The sequence below is a fragment of the Musca domestica genome, unplaced genomic scaffold (genome assembly GCF_030504385.1).
Source record: "Musca domestica strain aabys unplaced genomic scaffold, Musca_domestica.polishedcontigs.V.1.1 26, whole genome shotgun sequence".
NCBI classification, from domain to species: Eukaryota; Metazoa; Arthropoda; class Insecta; order Diptera; family Muscidae; genus Musca; species Musca domestica.
In genome coordinates this window covers 11,120,813-11,146,517 of record NW_026712283.1, presented here as the reverse complement: position 1 = coordinate 11,146,517, position 25,705 = coordinate 11,120,813, and the positions used below count along the sequence as shown (strand labels likewise).

At 36.5% G+C, this 25,705-nt stretch overlaps 1 protein-coding gene across 4 annotated transcripts in view; it reads left to right on the top strand.

The window, feature by feature from the left end:
- Positions 1 to 25,705, top strand: part of LOC101896747 (leucine-rich repeat and fibronectin type-III domain-containing protein 3) — a 399,938-nt gene that overhangs the window by 9,459 nt on the left and 364,774 nt on the right. For all 4 annotated transcript variants that reach the window (XR_009342463.1, XR_009342464.1, XM_059123971.1 and 1 more), the window contains exon 2: positions 9,448 to 9,849. The gene's annotated coding sequence lies outside the window, so the exon portion shown is untranslated. The remainder of the gene's footprint in view (positions 1 to 9,447; positions 9,850 to 25,705) is intronic.

The following is a 25,705-nucleotide window of genomic DNA, read 5'->3' as shown; positions in this document are numbered from 1 at the left end:
CGACGCGGGTTTCGATCAAGTCGTTTCTTTACTTTTCGAACAATTTCTGCTGATGTTGCTGTTTTCTTCCGTCCACTTCCTTGACGTCGGGTTACGCTACCAGTATCACGGTAACCAGCGATGGTACGAGACACAAAAGATTTATTCAGATTTAAATGCTGCAGTGCTCTAACGATAGCTACTTGTGGTTTTCCAGCCAAATATAAAGAATTCACACTATCACGCTTGAATTCCATCACGAATAACTTTTTTTTCTGGAAAATTCTCACCAAAATGCTTTTGTACGCTTGTAAATAATATAATGAGCTGTCACTGGAATAATTTTAACAGCTGTCGGATGAGTGGCTTAGAAATTACAGTAGTCTGAAGTTGGTTGCAGTTTTTTTATTTCACCCCGTATATCTGCGAACCCCTTCTGGTACAATATTGGCACATTCCTTTGGAACCTACTTCATAAAGAGTCAACAATATGAATAAGAGAAGTCAAAATATATTTAAATCATCGAACATTGGCTGAGGGTATACATCTGTCGGCAAAACCGACTGATACTTTTTATACCCTACACCACAAGGTGGTCAGGGTATTATGTCTTTGTGCATTTGTTTGTAACAGGCAAAAGGAAACGAGATAGACCCATAGTTCCTTTTGATGATCTGCATAGAATCACATTCTGAGTCGATTTATGCATGTCCGTCCGTCCGTCTGTCCGTCTGTCCATGTATTTTTGTAAACAAGGTACAGTTCGCATTTATTGTCCTATTCAGACGAAATTTTGCACAAATCATTTGTTTGGCCCAAGGACGAACCCTATTGAAATTGGAGATAATCGGTCAAAATTTAGATATAGCTCCCATATATATCTTCGTCCGATTTGCCTTTTATTGTGCACCAAACGTGTAATATCAGTCCGAATAGTATGGAATTTTGCACGTACGATCAGATTGGACCTCAAAATAAGTATGCCAAATTTGATCAAAATCGGTTCAGATATAGCTATAGCTCCCATATATATTGTTCATCCGATTTGTTATTTTTGTCCTCCGCAGCCGTAATATGCACTCTGTAACAACAATGTTTGGAGGAAATATATCAAATACAGCTCAGAAATACATTTGCTAAATTTTATCGAGATCGGTTCAGATTTGGATATAGCTCCCATATATAACTTCGCCCGTTTTACCTTTGATTGTGCATCAAACGTCTAATATTTGCCCAAATGGGATGAAATTTGGCACTTATGACCGAATTGAGTGTAGAAGCTAGTATGTCAAATTTGGTGAAGATCGGTTCAGATATAGCTATAGTTCCCATATATACTGTTCATCCGATTTGTTATATTTGTTACCCACAGACGTAATATGCACTCCGTAACAACGATATTCAGGGAAATATATCAAATACAGCTCAGAAATATCTTTGCCAGACTTTATCGAGGTCGGTTCCGATTTGGATATAGCTCCCATATATATTTTTATCCGATTTCAAATTATTGTGCACCAAATGGGCAATACAAGTCCGAATTTAAAAGATACAAATGCTTCGGCATATTTTGTCCTTTGAACTTTAAATTATAAATACAATCATGGCGTGTATGATTAAAATCTCCCATTAAAACATTTAATTGTTATGCGGAACTCTGCTAAATTAGCAAAGTGGTGTAGGGTATCATAAAGTCGGCCCCGTCCGACTTTAAGACTTTCTTTACTGGGCTTTTTTGTTCAATTCCTTTCTTCATTAATTAACACCTTAACGGTGTTTATTTTTTTTTACAACAACTTGAGCTTCAGTCAATTATTTGGTTGTTTTTTTTTGCGCTTTGCTGCTGCCAATCTTGTAGCAGTGGAGCAACACAAAAACATTGATACTGATTTTTATTTTTTTGTAAATCTACATTTTTGAAAGTAAATCTGTATCGCTCCAAATAAAACATATCGAGGTAATGGTATTGTTAGATGTTTTTTGTATGAAAAAATAAGAATGAAATAATTTAGGCATACCAAAATGCTTTTTAATAGAGGAACATTTTTTGAAGCAAGAAGATAATTTTATAAAAATAAAAGCAAATATCTATTGAGAACAAGGGCTGGCAATTTAAGGCTCTTCGAACAGAAATCTTAAAAATTCTAAACATACGGATGTAGCGATCCTTCTAAAATTGAAACTGTAGTTCAATTTTCTAAAAAAATGGATCCACATCCAAATATTCTGTCCAAAACGGCTTTTTCGTATGTTAGCCCCGGAAACCAATAGTGATCCAAAGTTAGTACTACAATCTTTGAACAATTATAGTACCATTTGCAAAATCGCCACCAGATACCAGCAGCGACCTCAAAATCAAATTACGGAATTCTAGTTATATCCCTTCACCCAATACCAAATATAGCAGCATTTAGAACATTTTAAACAATTACAGTACGCATTTCAAAACACAATCTCCATATCTCAATTTCAGATACCAACGGAGACCTTAATATAAAATTTCGGGATTTCAAGTCTTTAAAGTCCCCCATTACCAAATTTATAACCATTTAGCACATTTATAGAACGCATATCCAAAACCAGCTCTTTCTCTCAACCACAGACACCAACAGTGACATCCATATCAAATTTCAGGATTTCCGATCCAATACTAAATTTTATATTAATTAGTACTTTTCGTACAACATGGTCAACATTTCCAAATTCTTTTCATATATCAACCTCAGATACAAACAAATATCTCAATATCAAATTTCAGGATTCCAGTCCTATTCCTTCACCCACTACCAAATTTAGTACTATTTGTAAAGTTATAGTTCAAATTTCAAAGACGACCTCTATATCTCAATTGGAAATACCAACAGGGATCCTAATATCAAATTGGAGCATTACAGCACCATCCCTTCACCCAATACTAAATTAAGTACCATTTAGTACTTTCTGATCGAATATAGGACACACTTCTAAAACCACCTCCATATCTCAAACTCAGGTACCATCAGTAATCTAAATATCAAATATCAGGATTTCAGTTCTATTCCTTTACCCAATACCAAATTTAGTGCCATAACATACATAGAGTACATACTTTCAGACCTCCGAATGTCCAGGCTATAGCTGAACAGCACTATCGGTTCACCCAATTCCAAATGTACCAAATATTGTACTATTTAGTACTTTTCGGGTCCTTGCAGTACAAATTTCCAAACAACCGCCAAATCTCAAACACAGATACCACCAGTGACCTCAACATAAAATTTCGTTATTCGAGCTCTATCCCTTCACACTATACTAAATTTAATACCATTTAGTACTTTTCGTACAATTACAGTATACTTTTCCGAAAGCACTTCCATACCTCAATTCCAGATAGTAACCGAGGCATCGGTATCAAATTTTGGGATTCCAGCTCTATACTATATTGGGTGAAGTAATGCCAAATATTGTACTACTTCATACTTTTCGTGTACTTGTAGTACACATTTCCAAGACCACCACCAAATCTCAAACCCAGATACCATAACTAATCTAAACACCATATTTCACAATTTTATATTTATCCCTTCACCCAATACCAAATATAGTACCGTTTAGTACTTTTCGTACAATTATGGTACACATTTGCGAAACCACTTCCATATCTCAATTCCAGATACTAACAGAGGCCTCGATATACAATTTGGGAATTCTCCCAATAGTAAATTTAGTACCATTTAGTACTTATTGTACAAATATAGGACACATTTGCAAACCACCGCCAAATCTCAAATACAGATACAGAATTTTATTTTTCCGGATTTTCTCTCTATCCCTTTACCCAATGCCAAATATAGTACCGTTCAGTAATTTTCGTATTATAGTACCTACTTTCAAACACCTTCATAAGTCCAGGCTACACATCAACTACGATTCTAATACCAAATTTCAGATTTCAAGCTCTATTGGTCCACCCAATGCCAAATTGTACCAAATATAGTACTATTTTGTACTTTCGTGTAGTACACATTTTCAAAACCAACTCTGTATTACAAACCTATCACCAACAGGAACCTCGATACAACGTTTCAAAATTTTAGCTTCATTCGTTCACCCAATTCCAAATTGTATTAAAAATGGTACAAACTTACTTTCCAATCCTGATTCTCCTACCAAATTTTAAGTTTTTAAATCTATCCCTTCACATAATGCCAAATTGTGCATTTTTAGAAGCTTAATACCATTTTAGGAAATTTCAAAGCCTTAAAGTGCGAATTTCTCAAAACCCTTCGGTACATCTATCCTGCACTCCATTATGGATTCTTATTTCAAATTTCAGAATTTTAGCTCATTTTGTTTGTCCGTTACTAAGTTATCAATTTTATGTACATTTGTAGCAATTTTTTTGTCCCTATAATAAAATTTTATTTCTTTTAATATTTTTTTATTTCTTTTTTTATTTTCTAAAAATATTTTTTTTTATTTTCTTAAAATATTTTTTTTATTTTCTAAAAATATTTTTTTTTATTTTCTAAAAATATTTTTTATTTTCTAAAACTATTTTTTTTTTATTTTCAATTTTAAAAATTATATAAAAAAATTGTAAAATTTAAATTTTTTTTTAATTTTTTTTTTAATTTTTTTTTTAATATTTTTTAAATATTTTTTATTTATTTTTTTATTTTCTAAAAATATTTTTTTTTATTTTCTAAAAATTACTTTTTTTTTATTTTTAATCATTATATTTTCCTTTTATTTATTACCAATCCAAACCCGCTTGTCTATATTTAACTTATTTATTTATGTAGTTATTTACGTTTTGTCTTTTTTTTGTTTATTTTACATACCAAGTAAGTTTTTGACAATATTATTTATGTTAAAATGTCAGGGGCTGTCAGCAAACAGGTTGCGCTTGTTCTGGCCTGGGTTTCTTGAAATCACAATCTTCTGGCGGTTGGAACATTGTCTGTGGCTATGGTTCTTACAATCAAACTTATATATGTATGAGTGTGTGTGAGTGACTTTGGGCCGTACACTGCTGCTGGCTGCAATTGTAGCAGAGTTAATACTGTAAACGGGCTGTTACTGACAGGTTGAATGGCTGGCTGGCTAGCTGGCTGGCTGGTTGGGTTGGATTGACTTGGCCAGGCCAGGCCGGGAATGGCTGGCAATGGATGACTGCCAATGGTGACGATGGTGGTGCTGGTGTGGCTTTGTTTTCCCGCTTTTAAAGACTTGTCTCGTGTGGTTAACCCGCTTTAGGACATTCTGCTGTTCTACCGTGGCTGCTTTCTGAACTGACCACCACCAGCAGCATCCACTCCACATCATCATCAGGTTTTGCGTTCTGCATTGGCCATTTGTGTGTGTGTCCACAGCAAACGTACGTATGAATTATCAGATATGGGTCACAGCGCAAAAAGCGCAGTTATAACTGAAATCTGTATAGGCGTATTATATGGTCGGTCTGATGGTTGGTTTGATGGCTGGTCAACTGGTTGTGTGTGACGGTCAACATATTTATGGAATTTCAATCAAGTCACGGTGATATAAACAACAGCAGCAGCAACAACAAAAACAACAATTCCAAAAATGCATGCATATATATTTTTTTTATTTATTTAATTTATTATAAAACCAAACAGGTATTTTGTTTTTTGGACTAGTGAACTGATTTTAGTGCGACTTGACAAATGCAAAGGCTGCAGATCATCTTTGAAATGATGTCATGAAATTGGGGCAGCATCTTGATTTTTGGATTTGATAGTGGTTCGGGGAGTTTTGGGACATGTTGGCTTTAAAAATTGGAGCTGCTTGGATCAGACAGTGTTTGAATACTTATTTATTCACAAAGTTTAAGAATTTGAATTTAAAAAAAGAATATATTTCAGACTATTGTTTGAAAAAATACCAAGTCATTGATTGAAAAAAAAAAAAAATGTAACCGGCGAATTTGCCGGACAAGGCTAGCTCTTAAGTAATTTTTCAAAGATATTTCTAAAGAAATTTTTCTAGGGCCAGCAGATCGATGTGGACTTTTATAAGATTTTTTATACGCGCAGTCATATGGCTAGATAGGGTAAATATAATTTGATGCGGGCAGAACGTGCCTCATCGAAATAACGGTTTTAGACCCTAGGTCTCTTTGTCCTTATCAGGACATTTGGAGTCGATCCACTGATGTTTGACCCTACGTCTGTCTGTCTGTCTGTGTGTTGCGCCGATAACTTTCGAAGGAAGTATCCGATTTGGTCCAAACTTGCTACATCGTAAAATGTTTATCAAACTTACATCGAGTTCGGAGATGAGCAATATCGGTCCACTCCTTCTGGTACCTCCTCTACAAAAGCTCTAAATTTTCCAAAATATATTTTACTGCCCAGGAAGAGAAAGGCTACTCCGATTTTGCTCCAACTTTGCAAATCTTAATATTTTCATCAGATCTAGGCCAGGTGCGAAAATGGATAATATCGGTCCACTACATCAAGTACCTCCCCTACAAGATTTTGAGCTATTATAAATAGTGAAATGGGAGTCCGATTGTCTTTAAATTGTATTTTCACCAGCAGGAGGTCTGGTGCGAAAATGGGGTATATCTGGTACTTCCCCACAAAGGTCAAATTTTTGAATACTTATATCTCTTATAAAATTCGAAATAAGCATCCGATTATTTTTAAACTTGGTAAATCCCAATATTTCTAACAACACATGGAAAGTTGTGCAAATGGGGGTATATCGGCCCACTTTTTCTGGTACCTTCCCCACAAAGGGTCATCATTTGGAATATACATGAATCTCATAAAATGCGAAATCAACATCCGATTCCATTCAGATTTTGTACACCTAAATATTTCCATCAACACAAGATCCGTTATAAGATGGTAGAGATCGGATCATTCCTTCTGGTACCTCCCCCAGGAAGAGTCAAAGTTTTGAAAAACCAAAACGATTATAAAATCCGAAATAAGCATCCAGTTCTCTCCATATTTCACACATCCCATTATATCTACTAGCACAAGATCTGCTGTGACCACAACGGGTCTACATTTTGACCCGTGAAGCTCATAAAATGCAAAATTAACATCCGATTCCATTCAAACTTGGTACATCTCATCGATCTGCTGTGAAGATGGAACATATCGGTCCATTACTTATATTACCTCCACCACAAAGGATCGAAATTTTGAATATTCTTGAAGCTCATAAAATGCGAAAACGCTATCGGACCATTCCTTTTGGTACTTCCCTCACAAAGGGTCAAAGTTTTGAAAAACCAAAACGATTATAAAAACCGAAATGAACATTCGGTTCTCTTCATATTTCACACATTCTATTATTTCTACTAATACAAGATCTGCTGTGAAGATGGAATATATCGGTGCACTTCTTCTAGTAACTCCCCCACATAGGGTCAAAATTTTGAATATCCATGAAGATCACAAAACGCGAAATTAATATCCGATTCCATTTAGACCCCTGATACAACTCAATATTTCCATCAACACAAGATCTGTTATAAAGATCTGCTCAGGACTTCTTCTCCAAAATGGCCTTTTTGTAAGAGATGTAGCTGTTCCTCTCTAGAGAGATCTTCAAATTATGATCTACGAAAATACGATCGAGAGATTTGATCTGAAAATCTGCAGATTTTTTTATCAAAATAAAATCTGGCTTATCTTCTCCCCAGAGATTTTCTGTTATTCTTAGAGTAGATCCTCGAAACATGCTGCATTTTCAACTGATTTTTACTTAGAACTTTTTGTAAGAGATCTACTGAACTTTATTATTGACAAAGTCAGATTTTTCTCACAAAAGTGTTCAAGTATGAATATATGTATGTATGTATATAAGAATGTATGTATGCATTTCTATATATGTGTGTATGTCTGTATGACTGTGGGTATTATTGTTTGTACATCCATGTGTAATTAAATGTAATCTATTCCTTCACGAAAAAAATCTTTAATTTTTATACCCTACACCTCAAGGTGGTCAGGTGGTATTATGTCTTTGTGCATTTGTTTGTAACAGGCAAAAGGCAACGAGATAGACCCATAGTTCCTTTTGGTGATCTGCATAGAATCACTTTCTGAGTAGATTTATGCATGTCAGTCCGTCTGTCCGTCCGTCCGTCCGTCCGTCCGTCTGTCCATGTATTCTTGTGAACAAAATGCAGGTCGCATTTATTAACCGATTGAGATGAAATTTTCCAAACAACATTTGTTTGGCCCAAGGACGAACCCTATTGAAATTGGAGCTAATCGGTAAAAATTTAGATATAGCTCCCATATATATCTTCGTCCGATTTGCCTTTTATTGTGCACCAAACGTGTAATATCCGTCCGAAGTATGAAATTTTGCACATACAACCAAATTAGGCCAGAAAATAAGTATACCAAATTTGATCGAAATCGGTTTAGATATAGCTATAGCTCCCATATATATTTTTTATCCGATTTGTTATTTTAGTGCTCCGCAGCCGTAATATGCACTCGGTAACAACAATATTTGGGGAAATATATCAAATACAGCTCAGTAATATATTTGCTAAATTTTATCGAGATCGGTTCGGATTTGGAAATATCTTCCATATATAACTTCGCCCGATTAACTTTTATTGGGCACCAAAACGTCTTATATTTACCCAAATGGGATGAAGTTTGGCACTTACGACCGAATTGAGTCTAGAAGGTAGTATGCCAAATTTGGTGAAGATCGGTTCAGATATAGCTGTAGCTCCCATATATTCTGTTCATCCGATTTGTTATTTCCTTGTCCTCCGCAGCCGTAATATGCACTCTGTAACAACAATATTTGGGGAAATATATCAAATGCAGCTCAGAAATACCTTTGCTAAATTTTATCGAGATCGGTTCAGATTTGTATATAGCTCCCGTATATAACTTCGTCCGATTTACCTTTGATTGTGCACCAAACGTCTAATATTTACCCAAATGGGTTGGAATTTGGCACATACGACCGAATTGAGTCTAGAAGGTAGTATGCCAAATTTGGTGAAGATCGGTTCAGATATAGCTGTAGCTTCCATATATATTGTTCATCCGATTTGTTATATATTTGTTACCCACAGCCGTAAAATGCACTCCATAACCACGATATTCAGGGAAATATATCAAATACACCTCAGAAATATCTTTCCCAAATTTTATCGAGATCGGTTCCGATTTGGATATAGCTCCCATATATATTTTTATCCGATTTTAAATTAATTGTGCCACAAATGGGCAATACAAGTCCGAATTTAAAAGATACAAATGCTTCGGCATTATTTAGTCCTTTGAACTTTAAATTATAATTTTTAAAATTATTAATTCTCCCATAAAAACTTTTAATTGTTATGTGGAGCTCAACTAAATTAGCAAATTGGTGTAGGGTATCATAAAATCGGCCCCTCCCGACTTAAGGGCTTTCTTTACTGGTTTTTCCTTCCATTACTCATTTTCTTATCTCATTTATTTCATTTTTTTCAGAATTTCTTCCCCACCCACTTTTCCGGTTTAAAATTTCGACTCTTGGAAGAAAACGCAGTGTTTAATTTTTTTCAAGCAACGAAAACTAAAACGAAACTCAGAGAAAGAGAGAAGAAAATTCATTAACAAAAAAAGAACGAAGGAATTTGAATAGAAAACGAAAGAACCTTCTTACAACTACAACAGCAACAACAACAACAACGAACAACATCTGAAGCGAAAAAACAACAACAAAGAAACAACAATACGTTCTTAGATAATCAAAAAAGGCACGTCCAGCCAGCCAGCCAGACCTATTGAACCAATTCAAATCCCGAAAATAAATAAAATAACCTTCCGTGGAAAACTCACCCCCCCTCCAACTGCGACGTCTACAAAAGCAACAACAACAACTTAAACAAGGTAAGTTAAATATCAAACTCATGATAATTCAGATAGATGATAGAAGCAAGAAAGGTAGGTTGGTTGGAAGGAAGGCCGGGGAGAGGGGGACGATATAAACTACAAACGATTATGATGATGAATAGACATTTGTTTCTCTTTATTGTTTGGAGTTTTCTCCCACCGCCGACGAATGAGGTTCTCTCTCATGATATGGCTTGTTGTTAGAAATGGCCATAATTAAATATTATGTAAAACCACCACCACCACCACAACCAACAACAACAACAAATACCACTTTACGTGTAAGCAATTGCTTCAGGGAAAACCCTGTGTCTGTGAAGGAAATCTTCAGATAGCAGAGGTTCAGCGGGAAAAATCTTATGTTTTTTCCTCGTAAACAATTTTCAAATGGTGGGGGGAAGGTAATTTAGTTTTCTTCATCTTCCACCTTGGCCAACGTTAGGTAAATATTTGTAGTTAAGGTGTTAACTTTGGGAGGGATTAGGAGAGGGAACAATAATTAGATACCTGAAGAGAAATGATCTGTAATATCAAGCTATGGGGAGGACATGATATGTGATAAATGAGATCATAATATAAGGGCTATAGAAAATCTCTCTGTGAGGTATAAATAAGTATATAAAGGGTGAGATGAAAAAACTGCAGCCAATTTTAGACTGCTGTCATTCCTAAGCCACACGTCCGACAGCTATTAAAATTATTCCAGTGACAGCTCATAATAATGTTTACAAGCGTACAACAGCATTTTGGTGAGAATTTTCCAGAAAAAATGTTATTCGTGATGGAATGGAATTCAAGCGTTATAGTGTGATTTCTTTATATTTGGCTAGAAAACCACAAGTGGCTATCGTTAGAGCACTCCAGCATTTAAATGTGAATAATTTTTTTGTGTTTCGTACCATCGCTCATGATACTGGTATCGTAGCCCGACATCAAGGAAGTGGACGGGAGAAATCAGCAAGATCAGCAGAAATGGTTCGAAAAGTAAAAAAGCGACTTAATCGAAATTCGCGTCGCTGTGGCCGAAAAATGGCTAGGTTCATGAGCTGAACATATCGCAATATTCCATACGGCAAATATTAAAAAATGAGCCACTGAAATTCCAAAAAGTTCAAGAACATGTACCGCAACGTAATCAAAATAGACTCAAAAGAGCTAAAGCGTTGCTTCGCCTGGCCGAAAGTGGTGAACTGCCGAATTTGGGTTTCTCCGATGAGAAAAAATTGTCCAGCAGTTTGCAAATGAGACACATACAAAATGATCGTATTTACTTGACAAAGAGGTCAGCTGAAAATGTACACCTTCGGTTGGCCATCAGAACTTAAGCGCCGACCATGGTGATGATGTGGGCCGCCATAACAGCCGATAGTTGCTCCGCGCTCGTATTAATCGGTCGTGGCATCAGAATAAATGCCGAATATTATCGCGAAAATATTGTGGAGTGTGTATTAAAGCCTTGGGCACGCAAACATTTTGGCCGCATACCTTGGACATTCTAACAGGACTCAGCTACATCGCACTCAGCACGCCCAACCCAAGAATGGTTACAAAATGAGGTTCCTCGCTTCATTTCCAGCGCACAATGACCACCAAAATCTCCGGATACCAATCCGTTGGACTATTGCGTCTGGAGTAGTTTGAAAAGCAAGGTTGGCACTAAAAAATACCAAAGTGTCGATCACCTCAATCAAGGCCAGTAGATGACCTCTGATGGCATCTACTCTCCAGAAGATGATCTCTGATGGAATCTACTCTCCAGTAGATGACCTATGGCGGTATCAACTCTCCAGTAGGGGACCTCCGACGACAACTACTATCCAGTAGATGTCCACCGAGGCCAGATACATCAAATGTCCACTGGAACCATCTACTCTACCGTTGCTGTGACACTCGAAGTGAACAGAAGTGCTTTAAGTCTCGCGGACAGTTTGCAAAAGATTTTAAAATTCCTATCGGTTAACTTAGTGGTTTACGTTTACCTTTGGTGATACCATAAGAAAAAAACAATGGATTTATTACAAGTCTCAACAATTGTTTGTAATAAGTGTAATTTGTCGATAGCTTCTGCTAATTATGTATGGTGCCGTAACTGCGACAGAAAATACCACTTTTCAACATGTTCGGTGCTCTCTGAAGCCAGTTACAAAACCATGAGCACGATGAGAAAATTGGAATGGAAATGTGAGATTTGTAAGCCAAGGCAAAAATCTCCTAACAACACATACCAAACATTCGTCTATACTGGTGAGACGCAATCTAATACAAACCAACAAAATGAACCTGTGGCTGAAAACCCCACAACACCTCAAATACTGAGTGAAGAACAAATGTCAGTGGAGACAAATGTTCATAAACAACTACAGAAGAAACCAAGAGAGGATGATGTTGGAAATGGTGATAGCAGTCTCAACAACAACAGAAAACGATTTAAAGATAAACCAACACTCATTATCCCCAACAACAACAACACAATACATGAGCCTCTGCCTAACCGTACTAATGAGTATGCAGAGCTCAGGTTGGACATAGGAGAACTGAAAACAGCAATGCAGCAAATGATCATTAACATGAATGCATTTACTGTTTCCAACAACAACATGACTGAGAGTCTCAATAAAATAAATGAGACACTTGCTAATATCTCTACTCAGGTCGTTGACCTCCAAAACAAAGATAAGGAGAAGAGTAGACAGATAAATGAAATGGAGATGAGAGTGAAACAATTAGAGCAAAAGATGATTGAGCGCAACATAGAAATTAACAGCGCGAATGCTGTCGGAATGGAGACAGAGACGGTTGTCAAGATGATTGCAGCTTCTATGGGTGTCGAAGTAAACGACTCTCATATTGAGAACTCATATAGAATAAAATCAAAGAATAAGATAATTGTTGAATTCTCTTCAATGCTTAAGAAAAAAGAGATAATGAAAAACTTGAAGAGACATCGAATCGATGAGTGCGTTCTTGATGGGAATAATAATTGTCCAACAAATAGATACATCTATATTAACGATGAGCTTACGGCAGAAAATAGACGTATCTTATGGATGTCTAAAAACAAAGCCAAAGAAATGGACTGGAAATTCGTGTGGACTAAAAATGGTCAAATATACGCAAAAAAGAATGAAAACTCTACACAAATTTCCATAAACAATCTCAATGATATTGAACGTATTTCAAATGAACCACAATAAAAAAAGCAAGGAAAACAATTTATTACCGCATTAGAGGATAAAATAACAAGAAATAACACAAAGCCTAATTTTTCAAACTTTTTTATGAAAAAGTCAAAATTAAAATAAAATAAATTGAATAACTAAAAAAGACTATTGATTTTTTTTTTTTTAATAAATAAAATAAAAACAAAATGAATTACCACACTAACTTTAATGAAATCAATAAATATTACGTTAAACAGCCAATATCTTTGATATGTATGAACATACGATCCATTAGAAAACATTTCACTGATTTTTTAACTAGAATTAAAGATTTAATTGGAGAAATAAAAATAATAATTCTAACAGAGACAAACATAAACGATGACGAAATACAGTTCTATCAAATAAAGGGTTATAACTCAACATTTTTAAATAGAGAAAAAAGAGGAGGTGGAATCGCTTTATATATAAATAATGAAATTGCATATAATGAAATGAATATAAACACAACGTTCTTTGAAACTAATTTCATAGAATTAACAACGAAAACTAACTGTCTGACAATAATTCCTTGCTATCGCCCTCCGAATCTTAACATAAAGAAATTCATTGAGGAACTAGATCAATGTATAAACAAGATCAACAAAAAACATGGAGTCATACTTGTAGGAGATATGAATCTTGACATTTGTAGCAATAGTTCTTTATCAAAACTATATTTGGATATGTGTGCGTCAAACGGTCTAAGGAGCTATATCAACGGAAAAACAAGAGAAGATGAACGTACAGGGAGTAGAACTTGCATCGATCACTTGTTTATTAGATATAACTCTAAATTCGATGTAAAATCAGCAATCATTGCAACAAACATATCTGATCACTACACTGTATTTGGATCCATTATAACGGAGAATACTGAAATGGAACCCAGCAACCATGTTATAGAAAATTTAAAAATAAACAACAAAAAAGTTAGTGATCTGATAAAAAACATAGACTGGAATAAAATTATCGAAGAAACTAATGGTACAAATGAGCTATTTCTTAAAATTTACAACACTTTTCGAGAGATTTATGAAAAGTCAACTGAAATTAAAATAAATAGAAAGAAAAAAAGAAATGATCACCCATGGTTAACCGAAGAACTTATTAACTGCTGTAATATACGAGATAATTTATACAAAAAATATCGCAAAAACAAAAGTAAAACTAATGAACAACTATATAAAAATTTCAATAACCAACTAAATAAGAGAATTTTAAATGCCAAAAACTCTTTTTATTATCAGAAATTTATCCAAAATAGAAGCAATATACGTGAGACATGGAAAACTATAAATCAAGTCATTGGCAAAAAAGTTAGTAGCATAGACGAAACTATTAAAATCAATTTTCCTAATCAAAACAAATGTGAAATCACTGAACAATTCGCAAAACAGTTTAAATATAACGTAGAAAACATCATACATACATGCGATAAAAAAACATTGTCTGATGCTGAAACAACCATTTCAAATTCAATCTATATTGAAAACACAAACACTACAGAAATCAAAAACATACTAAAAGGACTCAATACGAAAAAAAGTGCGGGTTTAGATGGCATTAGACCCATAGACTTAAAAACCAATGCAGAAATTATGGCGCCCGTGATAACTGATCTCATAAACAGAAGTATAGATGAATCTATAATTCCGGAACTTCTCAAGACATCTATAATCCGTCCGATATACAAGAGTGGAGCTAAGTCAGCGTTTGAAAATTACAGACCAATCTCGATCCTTCCAACAGTTGAGAAAGTTCTAGAAGAAATAATTGCTAGACGGTTAAATAACTTTTTAACCAGGTTCAATGTTATTAATAAGAATCAGTATGGCTTCCAAAGAGGCAAAAGTATAAACCAGCTGCTGGGCTACTTCTCCAATGAAATAAACCAAAATTTATCGAACCATAAACATTGTCTTGCAATGTTTATAGATTTCAGCAAAGCATTCGATACATTATCGCACGAAAAACTACTAAGCATTCTTGAGAGAAATGGAATTAGAGGAAATACCCTAAAGTGGTTCGAAAACTATTTAAAATGCCGTAGCTTTAGAGTGAAGGTAGACAATTGCACAAGCACCGAACAACGATTAGTGTATGGTGTACCTCAAGGATCTAAACTCGGACCGATTCTATTTATTATATATGCAAATGACATGGTAAAATCGCTTAACGACAGTACAACTTTCTCGTACGCTGATGACACAGCTGTAATAGTCTTTGATAAGGCGTTAGACTCAGCACAACTTAGAATGCAAAATGAAATGAATAAGCTAACAAAATGGTGTCACGATAATGGACTTGTTATAAACGCCAATAAAACAAAATTAATGCATTTTAGATCAAGACATATGCCAACCAGAGAAATATCTATTTTATTTCATGGTTATGATTGCTTACACACGAATCAACAAAGCGAAGAAAAATGCACAACAACAATTGAGTTGGTTGATACCTATAAATACCTCGGCGTGCTACTAGACAGTAACTTCAAATGGAAACCCCATATCGAAAATGTACGAAAAAAGTTACGGAAATCGTCATACGCTATCTATCATTTAAGCAATTGCGCGCCATATCACGTTTTACGACAAGCGTACTTCTCCTTGGTGGAATCCTATTTACGACATGGTATAACGGCCTGGGGTAATGCTGCTGGGTGCAGAACAATTGAAGCTGCACAAAATAGTATATTAAAAACTCTCATGAAAAGTTTACATAAATCAAAACAAAATCAGCAACAAACACTAGATCATCCACGATATTCAACATTGCCTTCTATTCAATCAAATATTCAATCAAACAATACGAAAACACTGTACAATAACCTACACATATTAAAAATCAAAAGTCTATATGAAACAACAATTGTGAACGAATTCGCTGATGATATTAACCTTATACAACATATAAACCACAGCCAAAATACGCGGAGACGAATTGAAAGAAGGTGTAAGGTCCCCAGCTATAAAAACGACTATGGCAAAAGAGCGTTAGCAGTAAGCCTTCCCACTACCCTAAACCGGTTACCACTTACTATACTTAATAATAAAAATAAGATTAAAAAGAAAATAGCATTAAAATCCCACTTCATAAATTGCCAATAATATGACTCTTTATATGAATTGTTAATATCATTAAATATTAGATGCAAAATTGTATATTAAATATGAATATTTTGTATATATGTATATATTTATATATTTAAATATTTAAAATGTAATACCAGCTGAACTGGCAGATGTTATTGAGACACATATTTTATGTTACTTTTTAAGCCGAGCCTGCAGACAAGCCCAAAGCTTCGCGGGTTCATTGAATTGTAATTTTTTTGAAATACATAAATAAATAAATAAATCTAAAAAAAAAAAAAAAAAAAAAAATGTCCAGTGAGGCCATCCACCCTAGCGTGGATGTCAACCTAGGCCATCTACTCTGCAGTAGATGTCCACCTAGCCTATCTACTCTACAATAGATTATTGTGATTCCACAGTAGATGATCTTGGACGGGACCTACTCTCCAGTAAATGACCTCTGACGACAACTACTCTCCAGTTGATGTCCACCGAGGCCATCTACTCTCCAGTAGATGTCCACCGAGGCCATCAAATCTCTAGTAGAGGTCCACCGAAGCCATCAACTCTCTAGTAGAGGTCCACCGAGGCCATCTACTCTACAGTAGATGTCCACCGAAACCATCTACTCTACAGTAGATGTTCACCGAGACCATCTACTCTACAGTAGATGTCCACCGAGGCCATCTACTCTACAGTAGATGTCCACCGAGGCCATCTACTCTACAGTAGATGTCCACCGAGGCCATCTACTCTACAGTAGATGTCCAACGAGGCCATCTACTCTACAGTAGATGTCCAACGAGGCCATCTACTCTACAGTAGATGTCCAACGAGGCCATCTACTCTACAGTAGATGTCCAACGAGGCCATCTACTCTACAGTAGATGTCCACTTACGACATCTACTCTACAGTAGATGTCCACCGAAGCCATCTACTCTACAGTAGATGTCCACCGAGGCCATCAACTCTACAGTAAAAGTCCACCGAGGCCATCTACTCTACAGTAGATGTCCACCGAGGCCATCTACTCTACAGTAGATGTTCACCGAGGCCATCTACTCTACAGTAGATGTCCACCGAGGCCATCTACTCTCCAGTAAATGTACACTGGGGTCATCTACTCTCCAGTAGATGTCCACTGGGGCCGTCTACTGTTAAGTAGATGCTAGCTACTCTAGTGTAGAAGTCTAGTGAGGCCATCTACTCTACTGTAGTTGTCCAGTGAGACCATCTACTCTACAGTAGATGTCCATCGAGGCTACATTAGATGTCCATCGAGGCCATCTACTCTACAGTAGGTGTCTCACGAGGCCCTACAGAAGATGTCCAATGAGGACATCTGACAGTAGATGTTTACGGAGGCCATGTACTCTACATGTCCATTGAGATCTATATTTAATCTATAGATTTTTTGGATTCTGAAATAACATATGATAAAAAGCGGATCTCTGGAAGATAATTCTCAAGGTCTTCTAAGATTCATACAGAGGAATTTCTGAGCATCTTAAAGAATCTCCTCTGATGAACCGCAGAAAATCCATGAATCTTTTCACAGGAAGTCATCCGATATTCTCACAGATTTGTTTTGATTTTGTCGCAGAATCGAACCTAGTATCCCTCTCAATATAATCTACGACATTATTATTGCATAAAAATTCAAAACTCGATATTCATGATATATTGATGTCATCAAATCCCCCTATTATGCCATTGATATGATTATATTCATTAAAAGAATGGATAACATCATCGCCAAGCAACATCATCTTTTGATGGTCTTTTGTCTTAGCCACACCACGATTATGGCAAAGCATCTGCATAACAACAATAATTTGTTGGCTTTTCATTTGTTGTTGTAGTTGTTATAAACATCATTTGTTTTGAATACGGAATTAATTTAATTTTTTTTTATTAACTTTGTTGTCAGATTTCTGTTTTTGTTGTTAGTTGAAGGTCACAATCCCCCCGCTAAGATGGCTCTTGGCCTGGTCCACACCCTATTTTTTGGCAGTGATTTAGTTTTCTTTCCTTTGTTGTTGTTTTATTTTTTTTTAAACACAACTGTCGTCGTCATTTGATATTGCCATCTTTTGTGTTGTGTTGAGTTGTTTTTTGTTTAATTTTTTTTTCTTGGTATTTGACTTTGATCTCTAAATTAAAAAAGTCAAGTTATTTATCTTTTGTCTTGACTTGAGAATTTTATGCGACTTGAACGTGACACCCACCACCTTCTGCTTGGAAATGCAGTTGAAATGGTAGTGGCTCAGTTGCCCGGGGTCGGAGAAGAAAAACTTCTGTTAACTGGGTTATTTAAACCCAAGCTGATGTTAAATAACAAAATCTTTTCTTCCGAATTACTCATCCGGCTGTGTAATTTATGCACGCCATGGGTGCTTGGATGTGGTCAAATTTTACTGAGGCATATCAACCAAGTATTTTAATGCCATGAAATGTGATTAATGTGTTATGTGTCTAGTCTCAGCAGTGACCAAACCATGTTATTTAATTGTCATGGACATACAGCGAATTGGCCAAATTATCTTTGGAGCTATGTGGACAAATGGTTATTTCCAAAAAAAAAGAAAAATAAAAAAAATAAATAATAAAATAAAATAAATAAATATTTTTGAATAATACACAGTAAAACACAAAAAATAATTAGAGTAGGTAGAGAAAGTACGGTAGACCGTCAGAGATTTTCTACTGTAGAGTAGATGTCGCCAAAAGTTATCCACTGGAGAGCAATGTCGTCAATAGTTATCCACTGGAGAGCAGATGACGTCAACGGTCATCTACAGGAGAGTAAGTGCCGACAATGGACACATGGACACACAATGGAGAGCAGATGTCGTCACAGGTCATCTACTGTTGATTAGATGGCCCTCTGACCATCTACTTTAGAGTACATTACCTCACTGGAGTCTAGTGTATAGTAGATGACCTCACTGGACACCTACTGTAGATGATGACCTCTCTCTGCATCCACTGTAGAGTAGATGGCCTCACTGGTCGTCTATATTAAATTACCTCACTGAAATCTATTGTAGAGTAGATGGCCTAGGTTGACATCTACTGTAGAGTAGATATCCTCGGTGGACATCTACTCTAAAGTAGATGGCCTCGATGGACATCTACTGTAGAGTAGAAGTCGTCAGTAGACATCTACTGTAGAGTAGATGTCGTCAGTGGACATCTACTGTAGAGTAGAAGTCGTCAGTAGACATCTGCTGTAGAGTAGAAGTCGTCAGTAGACATCTACTGTAGAGAAGATGTCGTCAGTAGACATCTACTGTAGAGTAGATGTCGTCAGTGGACATCTACTGTAGAGTAGATGTCGTCAGTGGACATCTACTGTAGAGTAGATGTCGTCAGTGGACATCTACTGTAGCGTAGATGGCCTCGGTGAACATCTACTGGAAAGTAGATGTCGTCAGTGGACATCTACTGTAGAGTAGATGTCGTCAGTGGACATCTACTGTAGAGTAGAAGTCGTCAGAAGACATCTGCTGTAGAGTAGAAGTCGTCAGTGGACATCTACTGTAGAGTTGATGGCCTCGGTGGACATCTACTGTAGCGTAGGTGACCTCACTGACCATCTACTGTAGAGTAGAAGTCGTCAGTAGACATCTACTGTAGAGTAGAAGTCGTCAGTGGACATCTACTGTAGAGTAGAAGTCGTCAGCAGACATCTACTGTAGAGTAGATGTCGTCAGTGGACATCTACTGTAGAGTAGAAGTCGTCAGTAGACATCTGCTGTAGAGTAGAAGTCGTCAGAGGACATCTACTGTAGAGAAGATGTCGTCAGTAGACATCTACTGTAGAGTAGAAGTCGTCAGTGGACATCTACTGTAGAGTAGAAGTCGTCAGTAGACATCTACTGTGGAGTAGAAGTCGTAAGTAGACATCTACTGTAGAGTAGAAGTCGTCAGTAGACATCTACTGTAGAGAAGATGTCGCCAGTAGACATCTATTGTAGAGTAGATGACGTCAGTGGACATCTACTGTAGCGTAGATGGCCTCGGTGGACATATACTGTAGAGTTGATGGCCTCGGTGTACATCATTAACTGGATAGTAGATTCCGACAAAGGTAATCTACTGGATAGAAGATGCCAAGAGAAGTGACCTACTGGAGAATAGGTGCCGTCGGAGATCATCTACTGCGGAGTAGATGACCTCACTGACCATCTACTGTAGAGTAGATGGCCTCAGTGGACAATTACTGTAGAGTAGAGAATGAGATAAAAAAAACTGTGGACATCTACTGTAGAGTAGAGAATGAGATAAAAAAAACTCCAACAAATGAGTGAAAGCAAATAATGTCGGAACTAAAATTAAATTTTAGAATAAGTTTAGATTTGTTCGAATTGGTCACCTTTTGCGCGAATTATGGCCTACAAACGGCCAATGAAACCCTCACACACTGCCCGAGTATTGCTCTGCAGTATTTTGGCCCATTCCCGGCGAAGTGATTGCTTGAGGTGATCGACACTTTGGTATTTTTTAGTGCCAACCTTGCTTTTCAAAATACTCCAGTCCAACGGATTGGTATCCGGAGATTTTGGTGGCCATTATACGCTGGAAATGAAGCGAGGAACCTCAGTTTGTAACCATTTATGGGTGGCGCGTGCTTAGTGCGATGGTGCTGAGTCCTGTTGGAATGTCTAAGGTCTGCGACCAAAATTTTTGGGTGCCCAAGGCTTTAATACACCCTCCAGAATATTTTCGCGATAATATTCGGTATTTTTTCTGATGCCACGGTCGAATAATACGAGCGGAGAGTGACCTTCGGCTGTTATGGCGGCCCACACCATCACTAAGGCCGGCGCTTGAGTTCTGGTAACCAACCGAAGGTGCACATTTTCAGCTGACCTCTTTGGCAAGTAAACACGAGCACTTTCTTTGTTTACAAACTGCTGGACAACAAATATTTTCTCTCCGGAGAAAACCAAATTCGGCAGTTCACCACTTTCGGCCAAGCGAAGTTACTCTTTAGCTCTTTTGAGTCCATTTTCTTTCTGTTGCGGTGTAAGTTCTTGCACTTTTTGGAATTTCAATGGAATATTGCGGTATTGCGAGGTTCAGCTCACGAGCCATTTTTAGGCTTTATCCGTTCATCCGAAACCAAACTGTTCTAAATGTAATACCAGTTTGTAAAGTTCCTAAGCTACAGAGGAACGATTTTTTTATGGAAAAAATACGCAGCTGCCAAGGAGTGATATTTTTTATTGGAAACAATTCTCAGTGATTCGAAATAATTGTTTTTTTTCTGCAAAGAGAAAATTCCTCAGACGCTCAGAGGAGCGATTTGTGTTTTTGAAATCAGTGAGCATTATTTTTGTTTTTAATTTAAAATGAATATTTCTATTTCCCCTTAGTATTCTCAACATTTTATTCCAACATTATTGTCCATTTATTTGAATTTCTAGGGCAAGTTTTTTGTTTGTTATGGGGGTCAATCACCACAATTCTGGTCGACCGGTCAACAAAGACAAAGAGAGAGAGAGAGACGAACCAAAAACTTTGTAACTTTTTAATGTTTATTTTTGTCTCGTTGACATAGGTCAGTTTTATTTCAGTTTCAAAGACATTCGCTCACAGCAACCAAAAAATAACAACAAAATCAACAACAACAATAACAACAAATAAAATGCAAATGGGACAAATCATATTGAATGGAATTTGATAAACTTTTCGGTCTTCTGTCAACAAGACGACGACAACAACTACGACGACAAAAAAGTTAAATTGTTCTTTTCTTGAAGTTGTTTATATTTGAGGAACAAGACTTCACAACACAGCACAAGTATGTCAAACTTGTTCCGAGAGAGGAATTTTGTTTTATTGTGGAATTTCCATAATCTTGCACTTCCGCTTACAGTAACCACCGAAAAATATAAAGAAAATGGAAATATTGTTTTTAAAATGAATTTTTATGGTTTTTGGGAGGACTTTAAGATGGCCTTGTGACTCTGTGAGAGAGAAAAATGTGTTGAATCATGCAACAGGTGGTTCGAAGAAAAGGTGGGTTCCATTTAGTTAGGGATGCCATTTAATACAATTGACAATTGATTCAGAATGACAAAGGGTAAATAAGTCAGAGTTCAAAAAACCTACTATCAGGTTGCATGACTCTGCTGAGAGAGAAATGTGTTCTCTCTCACAGAGTCAGCAGGCCACCTTAAAGTCCTCCAAAAAAAAAAAAAAATGGTACCTCCCGATATTCGGTATTTTGTTGATTTTAGCGACATCATTCATCGGAATTATTTCAAATTTGGTATTTGAAATTCGTAATGAATACTACAGCCTATGACCGAAAATTGTCTGTGCAGGTCCACGTCTTCGTATAGCCCCCATATAAAGGTACCTCACGATATTTGGCATTTTGATGATTTCAGCGACATTATTCACCGGAATTATTTCAAATTTGGTATTTGAAGTTCGTAATGGATACTACAGCCCAAGACAGAAAATTGTATGTGCAGGTTCACCTCTTCGTATAGCCCCCATGTAAAGGTACCTCACGATATTCGGTATTTTAATAACTATAGCGACATTATTTAGCGGAATTGTTTCAAATTTGTTATTTGAAGTTTAATGAATAGTACAGCCTATGACGGAAAATTGTCTGTGTAGTTCCACGTCTTCGTATAGCCCCCATATAACGATACCTCCCGATATTTGGCATTTTGATGATTTTAGCGACATTATTCAACGGAATTGTTTAAAATTTGGCATTTGAAGTTCGTAATGGATACTGCAGCCTAGGTCAGAAAATTGTCTGTGCAGGTCCACGTCTTCGCATAGCCCCCATGTAAAGGTACCTCCCGATATTCGGTATTTTGATGATTTTAGCGGCATTATTCATCGGAATTGTTTCAAATTTGGTATTTGAAGTTCGTAATGGATACTACAGCCTAAGACGGAAAATTGTCTGTGTAGTTCCACGTCTTCGTATAGCCCCCATATAACGATACCTCCCGATATTCGGCACTTTGATGATTTTGGCGACATTATTCAGCGGAATTAATTCAAATTTGGTATTTGAAGTTCGTAATGGATACTACAGCATATGACGGAAAATTGTCTGTTTATTTCCACGCCTTCGTATAGCCCTCATATAACGGTACCTCATGATATTCGGTATTTTGGTGATTTTGGCGACATTATTCACCGGAAATGTTTCAAATTTGGTATTTGACGTTCGTAATGGATACTACAGCCTAGGACAGAAAATTGTCTATGCAGGACTAGGTCTTCGTATAGCCCTCATATAACGGTGCCTCCCGATATTCGGTATTTTGATAATTTTAGCGACATTATTCAGCGGAATTGTTTCAAATTTGGTATTTGAAGTTCGAAATGAATACTACAGCCTAAAACGGAAAATTGTATGTGCAGGTCCACGTCTTCGTATAGCCCCCATGTAAAGGGGGGGCTGATTTTAGCGACATTATTCAGCGGAATTGTTTCAAATTTGGTATTTGAAATTCGTAATGGATACTACAGCCTAGAACAGAAAATTGTCTGTGCAGGTCCACGTCTTCGTATAACCCCCATATAACGGTACCTCCCGATATTCGGTATTTTGATGATTTTAGCGACATTATTCAGCGGAATTGTTTCAAATTTGGTATTTGAAGTTCGTAATGGATACTGCAGCCTAAGGCAGAAAATTGTCTGTGCAGGTCCACATTTTGTTGGTACAGCCCCCATATAATAGTACCTCCCTATATTGATGATTTTAGCTACATTATTTACCGAATTTTTTTCAAGTTTCGAATTTGCCTATGCAGGTCACCGTCGTCGTTTAGACCCCAATATGACGTCAACATTTAATATTTTTAAGATTTTAACGGAATTTATAATGGATTTTTTTTTGAAAATTGTCAAATTCGTTCCAAATAGTGTGGAGGGTATTCAAAGTTCGGCCGGCCGAACTTACAGCTTTTTTACTTGTTAAGACTAGTATTTTTATGGACTAAATTGGGATTTTTCGGAATCCAAGACGAAAATTTCTCCCCGTCCTAATGACTTCAATTGTTTTGTTTTTCCTAGTTTTAAGGCGTTTAAATCTCCCAACTGCTTCTTTTGTCTTCAAATTTTAACCGTTTCTTCCCATACCCTCACTTCCGTTTTGGGTTTTCCCCAACTTCCTGCTGATATGCAGTCACATCTTTACTGCTCCACAAATATTTTAAAGATTTTAGAGAATATCTTAAAGATTTCCTCTGTAACCCCCCAACCCCAAAATTTCCAAAAAATCATGCTGCAACCAATCGCCTAACTAGCCGCATCACCTACTTCCTAACAATTACCGCTGGCCAGCACAACAAACAATTACAAGCAGAAAACATGATCGGAGACAATAAATCGCTTTGAATTAGAGCAACAACAGTAAGCTAAAGAAGAATAAAGCACACACACACACGAACGGAGAACAAAGAACAGTTCTAAATAAATAAATACCACAATTTATAAAGAAGCTTCTTCTCTTTAACCTGATTTTGAAATATGTTTTCTTCTGGTTTCGGACGATTGTCCGCACAGCCATTCTACTGAGTCATGATGCCAATCGTTTTTTGGTGTTTTTTTTTCTAATTCTATTCAAGTTTTTTATTTTATTTTGGAAAGCATAACAAAAGAAGAGGAACTAAATGATAAATCAAATGTGAAAGAAAAAAAAAAAAAGAAACAGGTTAAACATGTCTTCTAACGTCAAAATGTTTGGTCGTTTGTTTGGTGGAATATTATGATTCGAAGATGCTACAACAGCTACAGGTGTGATATCGGCCAGCTTCTATGCCAAAACAGGCTTGAATTTTGATTTTTTTTTCTTTCGTAGAAAAAAATGCTCCTCAGTGGCCAAGGATTCTTTTTATACCCTCCACCATAGTTTGTCATTACTTTTGTAACACCGACCCTCTATCTGTCTGTGGAAATCACTCTAGCTTCCGAACAAAATGAAGTAGATGGAACAAATTTTGTTCAGATGTATTTTAGATCTACAGGACCTTTTTGTGCTTAAAATGGGCCATAAAGGTCTAAATTTTGGTAAAGCACCCACATAACTGTACCAGCAGATTTAAGGTCTTGTGGGTGCTATAGACATCCAAATTTGCTGTAAATTTGAATTTTGTGTTCCTGCTATGCGGAAAACATACTTGCATGGAATCGTCCATAGAGCTTCAAGTTTGGATATAGCACCCATACCAACTATGACTTCAGATATTCCGTATTTTGACGATTGCTTACACAAATTTCACTGGAATTGTTTCAAATTTAATATTTAGAGTTCGTAATGGGTATTCTCTTCTATGACAGATAAAGTTCTATATTCACATATTCACGCCTAGGCCCCATATAACGTTACGTCCCTATATTCAATATTTTGATGATTTTAGCTACATTTTCCAGGGGAATTGCCTTACACTTGGTGTTTAGAGTTCGCAATAGGCGGATGTAATGGATACTGCAGCCTAAGACAGAAAATTGTCTGTGCAGGTCCACGCCTTTTAATAGCCCCCATATAACGCTACCTCCCGATATTTGGCATTTTGATGATTTCA